Below are 12,347 nucleotides of genomic sequence, written 5' to 3'. Positions count from 1 at the left end.
AAGCATAAATTGTGATAACAAAACCTGACGCACTGAGCCTGAAATTTATCATAATTTAAGAGAAGAGAACAATAGGAAAAATTTGCCCTCCTAATCACAACTTCCCCAGACTAATGGTATGAAAAACACATCTGACTCTCATCCTGAAGTCAGAGTCCAGATCCCCTCCCCACCCTTTTCGTTTGCAGAATGGATCTTCTCTTAACCATGTCTTAATGTAACTTTCGCTGTCTGGATAGGTTCGATTGACAAAAAGATACTGGTGTTAAATTAATTGGATTGCAGCACAGGAACAAATGGGAGGTGCTGTTGAACCGGCAAGATTGGAAGGGCGAACGGGGAAACGACGGAGAGATGACAGCAATGGGGGGCGCGGTCGATAGATTGCAAGAAATGGAAGAAAGAGTAAACGTGGTGTACATCTGAATAAGTGAGAGGCAGCAGGTGTGGGGACGAGTGAGTGAACGGTCTGAATTCAATTGGTTGGGTGACGGTGTTTGTAGTGTTCGGTGCGGGGTTCAGGCCAATTATGGAGCAGAGGAAATTCTGCGATTCGGATCAGCCTGTCAATAGCAACTGAAGGAAAAGGTGACCCAAAACCGGCATGCCTGCCTGGTTTACTGCTGGTGGTGAAGCGACGAAATTTATAAATGTCGCAATATCTGGCAGCGGTGCGATTCGAACCCACGCCCCCCCGAAGAGACTGGAGCCTTAATCCAGCGCCTTAGACCGCTCGGCCACGCTACCACGTAAGTGCGCTAAGGAATCTGAAACTAGTGACTGGTGATTGAAATGTGGCCTGGTCTTGTAAATAGCAGGGGAAACAAACGGAAATTAAATTCGTGGACGGCAAACTCACTTCTGATGCAACCCACTATATCAGAAGCAGCTACGTGTTCACAAGGCAACACTAATAAATAAAAGTTTGCTGCAACACACCCATTGTAAATTTCATTCAAAATTTATCCCTGTTGTGTGTTGCAAGCAGGAAGTTGGTGTAAGTAAAGTGTGATAAAATTAAGTGCGTTTGATTGGGGTAGCAATAGAGCATTTTATTGTTGGTGTATATAAGAATGCAACTAGCAGAAGAAGGCTTACGATCAATCGACCTCTGGGTTATGGGACCAGCACGCTTCCGCTGCTACACTCTGCTGTCGGTTAGCAAACAATCCCGGCTGGTGCTTAGGTTCCGATGCCCCACAGTGCTGTGTGTTAGCGAGACAAATTTCAGCATCCAGCCTGTGTTGAAAACTATAGCATGGCCCTGAAACCGCCCAGAGACCCGGACCCCGCAGCACCCGTGTTTGCAGGCTGACATGGCTGCACGATGTCACAAGGACACTCTGTATTACGACACCGACAATGGGACACACACAAAATGACACACAGGAATCCGGAAAGGGTGTTTCTGGCCACACAAATGGAGGGACAGAGAAAGACACTGAAGAAACCAAAGAGAGAGAGAGACAGACAGAGCGATTAACACGAGGCAGAGACAGAGACTGAGGGAAAACCGAGACTGCGAGAGAAACAGAGAGGGAGGTAGACAGCCAGGGAAACGGAGACTGAGATGAAGAGAGAGACTTGCATGAAGGTGCGTTCTGCTGTGCAAAGAAATTCCCTGTAGTGCAAAGATGTTCCCTGTTATATAAAATTGGTCCCTCCTCTGTAAAGATGATCGCTGCTGTGTATAAATTTTCCCTGTTGTTTAGAGATTTTGTCTGCTTTGTAAAGATGTCCGCTATTGAGTAATGTGTTTCCTGTTGTGTAAAGGTTCTCCGTGTTGTGTAACGGGGTTCCGTTTTGTGTGAAGGTATTGCCTGTTGTGTAAAGGCCAAGAGCACCATCTGGTGCTGGCGACACGGCGCTGCAGGAATGCGTTGAGAGAAAGGGTAAGGCCAAGGCTGCTCCAAGTTTGCAGCATTTGCAGCTTATGTTGGTGCGAATAAAGTGTTTTGAAAGTTGTGTTGCAGGTTCTTGTGTTTTTTGCAAGAAGGAAGTTGCTGTAAGTAAAGCATAAATTGTGATAACAAAACCTGACGCACTGAGCCTGAAATTTATCATAATTTAAGAGAAGAGAACAATAGGAAAAATTTGCCCTCCTAATCACAACTTCCCCAGACTAATGGTATGAAAAACACATCTGACTCTCATCCTGAAGTCAGAGTCCAGATCCCCTCCCCACCCTTTTCGTTTGCAGAATGGATCTTCTCTTAACCATGTCTTAATGTAACTTTCGCTGTCTGGATAGGTTCGATTGACAAAAAGATACTGGTGTTAAATTAATTGGATTGCAGCACAGGAACAAATGGGAGGTGCTGTTCAACCGGCAAGATTGGAAGGGCGAACGGGGAAACGACGGAGAGATGACAGCAATGGGGGGCGCGGTCGATAGATTGCAAGAAATGGAAGAAAGAGTAAACGTGGTGTACATCTGAATAAGTGAGAGGCAGCAGGTGTGGGGACGAGTGAGTGAACGGTCTGAATTCAATTGGTTGGGTGACGGTGTTTGTAGTGTTCGGTGCGGGGTTCAGGCCAATTATGGAGCAGAGGAAATTCTGCGATTCGGATCAGCCTGTCAATAGCAACTGAAGGAAAAGGTGACCCAAAACCGGCATGCCTGCCTGGTTTACTGCTGGTGGTGAAGCGACGAAATTTATAAATGTCGCAATATCTGGCAGCGGTGGGATTCGAACCCACGCCCCCGAAGAGACTGGAGCCTTAATCCAGCGCCTTAGACCGCTCGGCCACGCTACCACGTCAGTGCGCTAAGGAATCTGAAACTAGTGACTGGTGATTGAAATGTGGCCTGCTCTTGTAAATAGCAGGGGAAACGAAAGGAAATTAAATTCGTGGACGGCAAACTCACTTCTGATGCAACCCACTATATCAGAAGCAGCTACGTGTTCACAAGGCAACACTAATAAATAAAAGTTTGCTGCAACACACCCATTGTAAATTTCATTCAAAATTTATCCCTGTTGTGTGTTGCAAGCAGGAAGTTGGTGTAAGTAAAGTGTGATAAAATTAAGTGCGTTTGATTGGGGTAGCAATAGAGCATTTTATTGTTGGTGTATATAAGAATGCAACTAGCAGAAGAAGGCTTACGATCAATCGACCTCTGGGTTATGGGACCAGCACGCTTCCGCTGCTACACTCTGCTGTCGGTTAGCAAACAATCCCGGCTGGTGCTTAGGTTCCGATGCCCCACAGTGCTGTGTGTTAGCGAGACAAATTTCAGCATCCAGCCTGTGTTGAAAACTATAGCATGGCCCTGAAACCGCCCAGAGACCCGGACACCGCAGCACCCGTGTTTGCAGGCTGACATGGCTGCACGATGTCACAAGGACACTCTGTATTACCACACCGACAATGGGACACACACAAAATGACACACAGGAATCCGGAAAGGGTGTTTCTGGCCACACAAATGGAGGGACAGAGAAAGACACTGAAGAAACCAAAGAGAGAGAGAGACAGACAGAGCGATTAACACGAGGCAGAGACAGAGACTGAGGGAAAACCGAGACTGCGAGAGAAACAGAGAGGGAGGTAGACAGCCAGGGAAACGGAGACTGAGATGAAAAGAGAGACTTGCATGAAGGTGCGTTCTGCTGTGCAAAGAAATTCCCTGTAGTGTAAAGATGTTCCCGGTTATATAAAATTGTTCCCTCCTGTGTAAAGATGATCGCTGCTGTGTGTAGATTTTCCCTGTTGTTTAGAGATTTTGTCTGCTTTGTAAAGATGTCCGCTATTGAGTAATGTGTTTCCTGTTGTGTAAAGGTTCTCCGTGTTGTGTAACGGGCTTCCGTTTTGTGTGAAGGTATTGCCTGTTGTGTAAAGGCCAAGAGCACCATCTGGTGCTGGCGACACGGCGCTGCAGGAATGCGTTGAGAGAAAGGGTAAGGCCAAGGCTGCTCCAAGTTTGCAGCATTTGCAGCTTATGTTGGTGCGAATAAAGTGTTTTGAAAGTTGTGTTGCAGGTTCTTGTGTTTTTTGCAAGAAGGAAGTTGCTGTAAGTAAAGCATAAATTGTGATAACAAAACCTGACGCACTGAGCCTGAAATTTATCATAATTTAAGAGAAGAGAACAATAGGAAAAATTTGCCCTCCTAATCACAACTTCCCCAGACTAATGGTATGAAAAACACATCTGACTCTCATCCTGAAGTCAGAGTCCAGATCCCCTCCCCACCCTTTTCTTTTGCAGAATGGATCTTCTCTTAACCATGTCTTAATGTAACTTTCGCTGTCTGGATAGGTTCGATTGACAAAAAGATACTGGTGTTAAATTAATTGGATTGCAGCACAGGAACAAATGGGAGGTGCTGTTCAACCGGCAAGATTGGAAGGGCGAACGGGGAAACGACGGAGAGATGACAGCAATGGGGGGCGCGGTCGATAGATTGCAAGAAAGAGTAAACGTGGTGCACATCTGAATAAGTGAGAGGCAGCAGGTGTGGGGACGAGTGAGATGAACGGGCTGAATTCAGTTGGTTGGGTGATGGTGTTTGTAGTGTTCGGTGCGGGGTTCAGGCCAATTATGGAGCAGAGGAAATTCTGCGATTCGGATCAGCCTGTCAATAGCAACTGAAGGAAACGGTGACCCAAAACCGGCATGCCTGCCTGGTTTACTGCTGGTGGTGAAGCGACGAAATTTATAAATGTCGCAATATCTGGCAGCGGTGGGATTCGAACCCACGCCCCCGAAGAGACTGGAGCCTTAATCCAGCGCCTTAGACCGCTCGGCCACGCTACCACGTCAGTGCATTAAGGAATCTGAAACTAGTGACTGGTGATTGAAATGTGGCCTGGTCTTGTAAATAGCAGGGGAAACGAAAGGAAATTAAATTCGTGGACGGCAAACTCACTTCTGATGCAACCCACTATATCAGAAGCAGCTACGTGTTCACAAGGCAACACTAATAAATAAAAGTTTGCTGCAACACACCCATTGTAAATTTCATTCAAAATTTATCCCTGTTGTGTGTTGCAAGCAGGAAGTTGGTGTAAGTAAAGTGTGATAAAATTAAGTGCGTTTGATTGGGGTAGCAATAGAGCATTTTATTGTTGGTGTATATAAGAATGCAACTAGCAGAAGAAGGCTTACGATCAATCGACCTCTGGGTTATGGGACCAGCACGCTTCCGCTGCTACACTCTGCTGTCGGTTAACAAACAATCCCGGCTGGTGCTTAGGTTCCGATGCCCCACAGTGCTGTGTGTTAGCGAGACAAATTTCAGCATCCAGCCTGTGTTGAAAACTATAGCATGGCCCTGAAACCGCCCAGAGACCCGGACCCCGCAGCACCCGTGTTTGCAGGCTGACATGGCTGCACGATGTCACAAGGACACTCTGTATTACGACACCGACAATGGGACACACACAAAATGACACACAGGAATCCGGAAAGGGTGTTTCTGGCCACACAAATGGAGGGACAGAGAAAGACACTGAAGAAACCAAAGAGAGAGAGAGACAGACAGAGCGATTAACACGAGGCAGAGACAGAGACTGAGGGAAAACCGAGACTGCGAGAGAAACAGAGAGGGAGGTAGACAGCCAGGGAAACGGAGACTGAGATGAAGAGAGAGACTTGCATGAAGGTGCGTTCTGCTGTGCAAAGAAATTCCCTGTAGTGTAAAGATGTTCCCTGTTATATAAAATTGGTCCCTCCTGTGTAAAGATGATCGCTGCTGATTATAGATTTTCCCTGTTGTTTAGAGATTTTGTCTCCTTTGTAAAGATGTCCGCTATTGAGTAACGTGTTTCCTGTTGTGTAAAGGTTCTCCGTGTTGTGTAACGGGCTTCCGTTTTGTGTGAAGGTATTGCCTGTTGTGTAAAGGCCAAGAGCACCATCTGGTGCTGACGACACGGCGCTGCAGGAATGCGTTGAGAGAAAGGGGAAGGCCAAGGCTGCTCCAAGTTTGCAGCATTTGCAGCTTATGTTGGTGCGAATAAAGTGTTTTGAAAGTTGTCTTGCAGGTTCTTGTGTTTTTTGCAAGAAGGAAGTTGCTGTAAGTAAAGCATAAATTGTGATAACAAAACCTGACGCACTGAGCCTGAAATTTATCATAATTTAAGAGAAGAGAACAATAGGAAAAATTTGCCCTCCTAATCACAACTTCCCCAGACTAATGGTATGAAAAACACATCTGACTCTCATCCTGAAGTCAGAGTCCAGATCCCCTCCCCACCCTTTTCTTTTGCAGAATGGATCTTCTCTTAACCATGTCTTAATGTAACTTTCGCTGTCTGGATAGGTTCGATTGACAAAAAGATACTGGTGTTAAATTAATTGGATTGCAGCACAGGAACAAATGGGAGGTGCTGTTCAACCGGCAAGATTGGAAGGGCGAACGGGGAAACGACGGAGAGATGACAGCAATGGGGGGCGCGGTCGATAGATTGCAAGAAAGAGTAAACGTGGTGCACATCTGAATAAGTGAGAGGCAGCAGGTGTGGGGACGAGTGAGTGAACGGGCTGAATTCAGTTGGTTGGGTGATGGTGTTTGTAGTGTTCGGTGCGGGGTTCAGGCCAATTATGGAGCAGAGGAAATTCTGCGATTCGGATCAGCCTGTCAATAGCAACTGAAGGAAACGGTGACCCAAAACCGGCATGCCTGCCTGGTTTACTGCTGGTGGTGAAGCGACGAAATTTATAAATGTCGCAATATCTGGCAGCGGTGGGATTCGAACCCACGCCCCCGAAGAGACTGGAGCCTTAATCCAGCGCCTTAGACCGCTCGGCCACGCTACCATGTCAGTGCGCTACGGGATCTGAAACTAGTGACTGGTGATTGAAATGTGGCCTGGTCTTGTAAATAGCAGGGGAAACAAAAGGAAATTAAATTCGTGGACGGCAAACTCACTTCTGATGCAACCCACTATATCAGAAGCAGCTACGTGTTCACAAGGCAACGCTAATAAATAAAAGTTTGCTGCAACACACCCATTGTAAATTTCATTCAAAATTTATCCCTGTTGTGTGTTGCAAGCAGGGAGTTGGTGTAAGTAAAGTGTGATAAACTTACACTTGCTACCCCGTTTGATTGGGGTAGCAATAGAGCATTTTATTGTTGGTGTATATAAGAATGCAACTAGCAGAAGAAGGCTTACGATCAATCGACCTCTGGGTTATGGGACCAGCACGCTTCCGCTGCTACACTCTGCTGTCGGTTAACAAACAATCCCGGCTGGTGCTTAGGTTCCGATGCCCCACAGTGCTGTGTGTTAGCGAGACAAATTTCAGCATCCAGCCTGTGTTGAAAACTATAGCATGGCCCTGAAACCGCCCAGAGACCCGGACCCCGCAGCACCCGTGTTTGCAGGCTGACATGGCTGCACGATGTCACAAGGACACTCTGTATTACGACACCGACAATGGGACACACACAAAATGACACACAGGAATCCGGAAAGGGTGTTTCTGGCCACACAAATGGAGGGACAGAGAAAGACACTGAAGAAACCAAAGAGAGAGAGAGACAGACAGAGCGATTAACACGAGGCAGAGACAGAGACTGAGGGAAAACCGAGACTGCGAGAGAAACAGAGAGGGAGGTAGACAGCCAGGGAAACGGAGACTGAGATGAAGAGAGAGACTTGCATGAAGGTGCGTTCTGCTGTGCAAAGAAATTCCCTGTAGTGTAAAGATGTTCCCGGTTATATAAAATTGTTCCCTCCTGTGTAAAGATGATCGCTGCTGTGTGTAGATTTTCCCTGTTGTTTAGAGATTTTGTCTGCTTTGTAAAGATGTCCGCTATTGAGTAATGTGTTTGCTGTTGTGTAAAGGTTCTCCGTGTTGTGTAACGGGCTTCCGTTTTGTGTGAAGGTATTGCCTGTTGTGTAAAGGCCAAGAGCACCATCTGGTGCTGGCGACACGGCGCTGCAGGAATGCGTTGAGAGAAAGGGTAAGGCCAAGGCTGCTCCAAGTTTGCAGCATTTGCAGCTTATGTTGGTGCGAATAAAGTGTTTTGAAAGTTGTGTTGCAGGTTCTTGTGTTTTTTGCAAGAAGGAAGTTGCTGTAAGTAAAGCATAAATTGTGATAACAAAACCTGACGCACTGAGCCTGAAATTTATCATAATTTAAGAGAAGAGAACAATAGGAAAAATTTGCCCTCCTAATCACAACTTCCCCAGACTAATGGTATGAAAAACACATCTGACTCTCATCCTGAAGTCAGAGTCCAGATCCCCTCCCCACCCTTTTCTTTTGCAGAATGGATCTTCTCTTAACCATGTCTTAATGTAACTTTCGCTGTCTGGATAGGTTCGATTGACAAAAAGATACTGGTGTTAAATTAATTGGATTGCAGCACAGGAACAAATGGGAGGTGCTGTTCAACCGGCAAGATTGGAAGGGCGAACGGGGAAACGACGGAGAGATGACAGCAATGGGGGGCGCGGTCGATAGATTGCAAGAAAGAGTAAACGTGGTGCACATCTGAATAAGTGAGAGGCAGCAGGTGTGGGGACGAGTGAGTGAACGGGCTGAATTCAGTTGGTTGGGTGATGATGTTTGTAGTGTTCGGTGCGGGGTTCAGGCCAATTATGGAGCAGAGGAAATTCTGCGATTCGGATCAGCCTGTCAATAGCAACTGAAGGAAACGGTGACCCAAAACCGGCATGCCTGCCTGGTTTACTGCTGGTGGTGAAGCGACGAAATTTATAAATGTCGCAATATCTGGCAGCGGTGGGATTCGAACCCACGCCCCCGAAGAGACTGGAGCCTTAATCCAGCGCCTTAGACCGCTCGGCCACGCTACCATGTCAGTGCGCTACGGGATCTGAAACTAGTGACTGGTGATTGAAATGTGGCCTGGTCTTGTAAATAGCAGGGGAAACAAAAGGAAATTAAATTCGTGGACGGCAAACTCACTTCTGATGCAACCCACTATATCAGAAGCAGCTACGTGTTCACAAGGCAACGCTAATAAATAAAAGTTTGCTGCAACACACCCATTGTAAATTTCATTCAAAATTTATCCCTGTTGTGTGTTGCAAGCAGGGAGTTGGTGTAAGTAAAGTGTGATAAACTTACACTTGCTACCCCGTTTGATTGGGGTAGCAATAGAGCATTTTATTGTTGGTGTATATAAGAATGCAACTAGCAGAAGAAGGCTTACGATCAATCGACCTCTGGGTTATGGGACCAGCACGCTTCCGCTGCTACACTCTGCTGTCGGTTAACAAACAATCCCGGCTGGTGCTTAGGTTCCGATGCCCCACAGTGCTGTGTGTTAGCGAGACAAATTTCAGCATCCAGCCTGTGTTGAAAACTATAGCATGGCCCTGAAACCGCCCAGAGACCCGGACCCCGCAGCACCCGTGTTTGCAGGCTGACATGGCTGCACGATGTCACAAGGACACTCTGTATTACGACACCGACAATGGGACACACACAAAATGACACACAGGAATCCGGAAAGGGTGTTTCTGGCCACACAAATGGAGGGACAGAGAAAGACACTGAAGAAACCAAAGAGAGAGAGAGACAGACAGAGCGATTAACACGAGGCAGAGACAGAGACTGAGGGAAAACCGAGACTGCGAGAGAAACAGAGAGGGAGGTAGACAGCCAGGGAAACGGAGACTGAGATGAAGAGAGAGACTTGCATGAAGGTGCGTTCTGCTGTGCAAAGAAATTCCCTGTAGTGTAAAGATGTTCCCGGTTATATAAAATTGTTCCCTCCTGTGTAAAGATGATCGCTGCTGTGTGTAGATTTTCCCTGTTGTTTAGAGATTTTGTCTGCTTTGTAAAGATGTCCGCTATTGAGTAATGTGTTTGCTGTTGTGTAAAGGTTCTCCGTGTTGTGTAACGGGCTTCCGTTTTGTGTGAAGGTATTGCCTGTTGTGTAAAGGCCAAGAGCACCATCTGGTGCTGGCGACACGGCGCTGCAGGAATGCGTTGAGAGAAAGGGTAAGGCCAAGGCTGCTCCAAGTTTGCAGCATTTGCAGCTTATGTTGGTGCGAATAAAGTGTTTTGAAAGTTGTGTTGCAGGTTCTTGTGTTTTTTGCAAGAAGGAAGTTGCTGTAAGTAAAGCATAAATTGTGATAACAAAACCTGACGCACTGAGCCTGAAATTTATCATAATTTAAGAGAAGAGAACAATAGGAAAAATTTGCCCTCCTAATCACAACTTCCCCAGACTAATGGTATGAAAAACACATCTGACTCTCATCCTGAAGTCAGAGTCCAGATCCCCTCCCCACCCTTTTCTTTTGCAGAATGGATCTTCTCTTAACCATGTCTTAATGTAACTTTCGCTGTCTGGATAGGTTCGATTGACAAAAAGATACTGGTGTTAAATTAATTGGATTGCAGCACAGGAACAAATGGGAGGTGCTGTTCAACCGGCAAGATTGGAAGGGCGAACGGGGAAACGACGGAGAGATGGTGGGTGCGAGAGTGACAGCAATGGGGGGGGCGCGGTCGATAGATTGCAAGAAATGGAAGAAAGAGTAAACGTGGTGTACATCTGAATAAGTGAGAGGCAGCAGGTGTGGGGACGAGTGAGTGAACGGTCTGAATTCAGTTGGTTGGGTGAAGGTGTTTGTAGTGTTCGGTGCGGGGTTCAGGCCAATTATGGAGCAGAGGAAATTCTGCGATTCGGATCAGCCTGTCAATAGCAACTGAAGGAAAAGGTGACCCAAAACCGGCATGCCTGCCTGGTTTACTGCTGGTGGTGAAGCGACGAAATTTATAAATGTCGCAATATCTGGCAGCGGTGGGATTCGAACCCCCGCCCCCGAAGAGACTGGAGCCTTAATCCAGCGCCTTAGACCGCTCGGCCACGCTACCATGTCAGTGCGCTACGGGATCTGAAACTAGTGACTGGTGATTGAAATGTGGCCTGGTCTTGTAAATAGCAGGGGAAACAAAAGGAAATTAAATTCGTGGACGGCAAACTCACTTCTGATGCAACCCACTATATCAGAAGCAGCTACGTGTTCACAAGGCAACGCTAATAAATAAAAGTTTGCTGCAACACACCCATTGTAAATTTCATTCAAAATTTATCCCTGTTGTGTGTTGCAAGCAGGAAGTTGGTGTAAGTAAAGTGTGATAAAATTAAGTGCGTTTGATTGGGGTAGCAATAGAGCATTTTATTGTTGGTGTATATAAGAATGCAACTAGCAGAAGAAGGCTTACGATCAATCGACCTCTGGGTTATGGGACCAGCACGCTTCCGCTGCTACACTCTGCTGTCGGTTAGCAAACAATTCCGGCTGGTGCTTAGGTTCCGATGCCCCACAGTGCTGTGTGTTAGCGAGACAAATGTCAGCATCCAGCCTGTGTTGAAAACTATAGCATGGCCCTGAAACCGCCCAGAGACCCGGACCCCGCAGCACCCGTGTTTGCAGGCTGACATGGCTGCACGATGTCACAAGGACACTCTGTATTACGACACCGACAATGGGACACACACAAAATGACACACAGGAATCCGGAAAGGGTGTTTCTGGCCACACAAATGGAGGGACAGAGAAAGACACTGAAGAAACCAAAGAGAGAGAGAGAGACAGACAGACAGAGCGATTAACACGAGGCAGTGACAGAGACTGAGGGAAAACCGAGACTGCGAGAGAAACAGAGAGGGAGGTAGACAGCCAGGGAAACGGAGACTGAGATGAAGAGAGAGACTTGCATGAAGGTGCGTTCTGCTGTGCAAAGAAATTCCCTGTAGTGTAAAGATGTTCCCTGTTATATAAAATTGGTCCCTCCTGTGTAAAGATGATCGCTGCTGATTATAGATTTTCCCTGTTGTTTAGAGATTTTGTCTCCTTTGTAAAGATGTCCGCTATTGAGTAACGTGTTTCCTGTTGTGTAAAGGTTCTCCGTGTTGTGTAACGGGCTTCCGTTTTGTGTGAAGGTATTGCCTGTTGTGTAAAGGCCAAGAGCACCATCTGGTGCTGACGACACGGCGCTGCAGGAATGCGTTGAGAGAAAGGGGAAGGCCAAGGCTGCTCCAAGTTTGCAGCATTTGCAGCTTATGTTGGTGCGAATAAAGTGTTTTGAAAGTTGTCTTGCAGGTTCTTGTGTTTTTTGCAAGAAGGAAGTTGCTGTAAGTAAAGCATAAATTGTGATAACAAAACCTGACGCACTGAGCCTGAAATTTATCATAATTTAAGAGAAGAGAACAATAGGAAAAATTTGCCCTCCTAATCACAACTTCCCCAGACTAATGGTATGAAAAACACATCTGACTCTCATCCTGAAGTCAGAGTCCAGATCCCCTCCCCACCCTTTTCTTTTGCAGAATGGATCTTCTCTTAACCATGTCTTAATGTAACTTTCGCTGTCTGGATAGGTTCGATTGACAAAAAGATACTGGTGTTAAATT

General features: G+C 46.5%; 4 non-coding genes across 4 annotated transcripts; all 4 read right to left on the bottom strand.

The window, feature by feature from the left end:
- Positions 1-2,675: 2,675 nt before the first annotated feature.
- Positions 2,676-2,757, bottom strand: trnal-aag (transfer RNA leucine (anticodon AAG)). The gene has a single exon. It is a non-coding gene; the product is annotated as a tRNA-Leu (tRNA).
- A 1,920-nt stretch (positions 2,758-4,677) lies between these two features.
- trnal-aag (transfer RNA leucine (anticodon AAG)) lies at positions 4,678-4,759 on the bottom strand. Its single transcript has one exon. It is a non-coding gene; the product is annotated as a tRNA-Leu (tRNA).
- A 1,919-nt stretch (positions 4,760-6,678) lies between these two features.
- trnal-aag (transfer RNA leucine (anticodon AAG)) lies at positions 6,679-6,760 on the bottom strand. The gene has a single exon. It is a non-coding gene; the product is annotated as a tRNA-Leu (tRNA).
- Positions 6,761-8,687: 1,927 nt separating this feature from the next.
- On the bottom strand, positions 8,688-8,769 carry trnal-aag (transfer RNA leucine (anticodon AAG)). Its single transcript has one exon. It is a non-coding gene; the product is annotated as a tRNA-Leu (tRNA).
- Positions 8,770-12,347: the final 3,578 nt, after the last annotated feature.

This window comes from Somniosus microcephalus, unplaced genomic scaffold (assembly GCF_052327205.1).
Source record: "Somniosus microcephalus isolate GS21.2 unplaced genomic scaffold, FLI_Smic_1.0 unresolved_chr9, whole genome shotgun sequence".
NCBI lineage: Eukaryota > Metazoa > Chordata > Chondrichthyes > Squaliformes > Somniosidae > Somniosus > Somniosus microcephalus.
Note: the sequence above shows the minus strand (reverse complement) of the source record. Positions and strands in the feature narration are given on the sequence as shown.